We start from the raw sequence: 4033 nt of genomic DNA, 5'->3' as shown, positions 1-4033 counted from the left end.
ATATATACAAGGGATGTTCAAGAGACATGGATCATAATCGTTAGCATTAACATATTACATATAACGTTGCTATCAGTTTCTTCACATATTCTAAGGATGTCATGCATTAGGCCTAACTCTTTTCTAGACATCCTAAAGCTCAATGGATTCGTGTGTGAGATAGCAACTCGTGCTCTGATACCACTTGTCACGCCCCAAACTCGCCCCTAAAAGTTCGGGCATGACCCATACAGAAACGGACACTTAACCTGATATACATATCATATGGGGCCTGAACAGAAGCATTTAATATAATAAAATAACACAGAAAAGCATCCATTGAGCTAAACCTAACATGCCAGGATCACATTCGTGAGAGTCATTTATTTTTAGACATGCCCATACACATACATGACCGCATGAACAAACATTGGTATAGAAAGGGATTGTATACATACATTTTAACCTTAGGTAAATAATTAAAGTGCAAGCCAAAATCTTAACAAACTTGACATAAATGCATAGACTTGGTCTGGGAGCCTGGGCATACTGAGGTTGACAACTGAAGGGTGAGCTTCAAGGGTTAAGACGAACTCCCAAAGTGATTACCTACAGAACATACACAATATAAAGTGAGCGAAGCTCAGTGAATAATAGTACATAAACGATTCAATGCTCAACTTGAATTATAATACATATAAATGCATACATAAATAATGAGGCATAAGGTTAATTGATTCTGTATTAATTCTTGAATGGCCTAAGGCCCAGTCTTGAAACATATTGACTTGAAACATAATAACTTGAAACATAATATCTTGGAACATAATGGCTTTAAGCCCTTGGAAAAAAAGTGGCGATAGCCCTTGAACATATTAGCATTAAACTTTTAAACATGGTGGCATATAGCCTTTGTACATATGGCATGAAGCCCTTGAAAAGTTGGCATAAAGCCCTTGAAAGTTGGCATAAAGCCCTTGAAAAGTTTGGCATGAAGCCCTTGAACATGTGGCACGAGGCCCTTGAAACATGTGGCACGAGGCCCTTGAAACATGTGTGTATGAATTCAAGAGGTGTCTCACACGGACTCTAGAGGTGACTCACTCCGTAGTACTTAGTTCCGTGTAGCACTTTGTTTCATATTATAATAACTTATCCGGAATGGCCATAGGCCTCATAACTTGCACAAATGTATGGACTCAAGAGGTGGCTCGTACGGATTCTAGAGGTGACTCGCATTGCAGCACTTAGTTCCGTACAGCACTTTGCTTCATACCGAAAATACATAATGGCCTCTGGCCTCATAGATCATATAGAATGGCCATAGGCCCAGATTGGCTATAAGCCTCATTCATATATGTATGGACTCAAGAGGTGGCTCACATGGACTCTAGAGGTGGCTCACAATGTAGCACTTAGTTCCAAGTAGCACTTTGTTTCATACCAGTAACTAACAGGTTTTACAGACCAACCATACATATCATGTTACATCATAAACAGAAACAAATTCATATATGCATTATGCATAATTCATGAACAAAAATTAGAATTCTAACTTAATTATACCTGGCTCTTCAATAGTGCTAACAAGTCCATATAAAGCATCCTTGTTCCTCGGTACTAAAAACTTGTAATATCCTAGAACTTATAACATACGTGAACTTGTAACAGACTTAAACTTATAACATACGTAAACTTGTAATAGGCTTAAACTTGTAAACTTGTAACATACGTAAACTTGTACCATACTTGAACTTGTAACATATATAAACTTGTACCATACTTGAACTTGTAACATGCGTATACTTGTAACATACATGAGCTTATAACATACTTGGACTTGTAACATACATGAACTTATAACATACTTGGACTTGTAACTTTCACGAACTTGTAACATTCTTGAGCTTGTAACATTCTTGACTTATAGCATACGTAAACTTGTAACTTAATTATTTGAACCACGGTATTATTACCCCCGGGTAAGGGCCTTGTGCTAAAGATGATGTGAATACTTCTGCATATATGAATAATCATTCATTAAGTTATAACGTAACATATCAGAAAACAGAGCATTTCTTGTTATATTACGTCATTATTGTGCGCTTAACAAAATAGAATAATTCATATTCTTATGTAGGTCACATAATGATGTTAAACTTTTACATCCATGTCGTAGATTCCGAATAACTTCGAATTCATATGTAACACAACAAAATAACTACAAATTCGTATGAATTCACATAACTTTCCAATTATTCCGATTCTTCAAAGATGAACATAAGTTCCACTTATTCTTTAAGAAATGACATAGTATGCTTATAAATAACAAAGGGTTAATATTCGTCATTAACAAAACAAGGATTCCAAAATCATACCGACGTACGCAAATCTTTCAGCGTTCATGTAAGTTCACATTGATTTCCAATTGTCATAAATGTTCGTATAACACTTACAAAGAATAGAGCATTAGTGACAATAATTATCAACAATAGATAAAATGTACATTTTTTTGTACTACTACTCACAGTGCTACAACGGAGTGCTTGTCCCTCCTGAAGTGTGCCCTGTACACATATATAACTTAGTCATTAGTTCTTTTTTCTTTCCTTCATTATTCTTCACAAGCCCACCATTAAGCATCCATTTATACTACAATTTCCTCCATCTCAATATATATCTATAAATAGAAGATTACCATTCTTGCAAACACAGTATGGAACTTATAATCAATCACTTTGATTTCAAGATAGAAAAGAATTGTATGGACATCCTCCACATTTTTCCAAAAATCCTTGAATGTCTAGGGTTTTCACCCAAAAACCAAACATTTCCTATCTACATAAAGAAACTCCATTAAATCATTCTCTTGATTTTAATAACTAAGCAAGCCCACAAGTATTTAGCAAAATAATTTGGGATGAAACCCATTTCGGAAAACTCCACATTTTAGGTCACAAAAATTAAAATCAACATAGTTAATACCATCTCACATAATCAACACAATTCAACATAAACAACATGATTCAACTCAACATCATTAAATATAATTCAACATAATTCAAACTAAATCCTTGAATCCCATTTCGACATTCCACAACCAAGTTCATGTCATCCCTATCCTTAATAAATTATTTCCCCAATTTTTCCTTTACATTAAAGCATGAATTACAACATTCATAACAAAGTTCATTCGCAAATTTTAAACATAATTTTCAAACATTTCCAAATTCTAATTAAACTTGAACACATATAATTCAATACCTCAATTTCATTATTCTACTTTCAATTTGGGCCAAATCATTGGGTATCATCATTAATCAACCTAGGGTTTCAAGAAAAATGAGGATTTTTAACAAAAATTCACACTTCTTAAATCACCACTTTTAATTCCAATTTTCCCAATGATTCTACATCTAGGATTCACAATTCATCATTTTAACCCATCAATTTAACTTCCAACATCTCAAACTCTAAATCCCCAAATCTCATAATATGCCTTAGATGATAAAAATGAAGATTTTTGCATTAATATAATGAAGTTACCATAAATCTATCCATAGATGTAAGTATTGAGGAGATTTAGAACCCCTACCTCGAAGAACAAACAAAGGAGCGAGCTTGGATGAGATTCCACCTCAATTTCGAAATTCAATCGGTTGAAAATGTTGACCCTTTCTTGTTCTCCATCCTTGATACAAGATCCATGGATGATTTGTTGATAAAAGTGGTGGAAATTAAGGTTTTGGAAGCTAGGGTTTCGGACATGGAAGAGGGGAGAAGAAGAGAGGAAGAGAAATTGCAAGAAATGGTCCAAAAATCCCGTTTTTAGAGCTGCTGTCCCGCACAGACCGCACGTGCGGCGCTATTCCCCGCACGTGCGGCTCTGCTTCCAGCACAGATGTGAAAACTTCAAACGGGTATAACTTTCTCATCGGGACTCCGTTCTAGGTCGTTCTTGTGTCCAAATCGAAGCCCCGGAAATAATATTTCCAATGGTTCTAACCTCACATTCAAATTCCAAGTGTGGAAAAAGAAAAGGAAAAATGAATGA

The 4033-nt window shown here is 35.1% G+C and overlaps 1 long non-coding RNA gene across 1 annotated transcript; it reads right to left on the bottom strand.

The window, feature by feature from the left end:
- Nucleotides 1-387: 387 nt before the first annotated feature.
- LOC145801970 (uncharacterized) lies at nucleotides 388-2108 on the bottom strand. Its single transcript, XR_014343943.1, has 2 exons — nucleotides 1831-2108; nucleotides 388-588 (listed from the first exon to the last, which is right to left on the bottom strand). It is a non-coding gene; the product is annotated as an uncharacterized LOC145801970 (long non-coding RNA).
- Between the last annotated feature and the right edge of the window lie 1925 nt (nucleotides 2109-4033).

Source organism: Camellia sinensis, chromosome 11, assembly GCF_055761805.1.
Source record: "Camellia sinensis isolate YWXY chromosome 11, ASM5576180v1, whole genome shotgun sequence".
Lineage (NCBI taxonomy): Eukaryota > Viridiplantae > Streptophyta > Magnoliopsida > Ericales > Theaceae > Camellia > Camellia sinensis.
The sequence above is the reverse complement of the archived record's forward strand: the minus strand, read 5'-3'. Positions and strand labels throughout refer to the sequence as shown.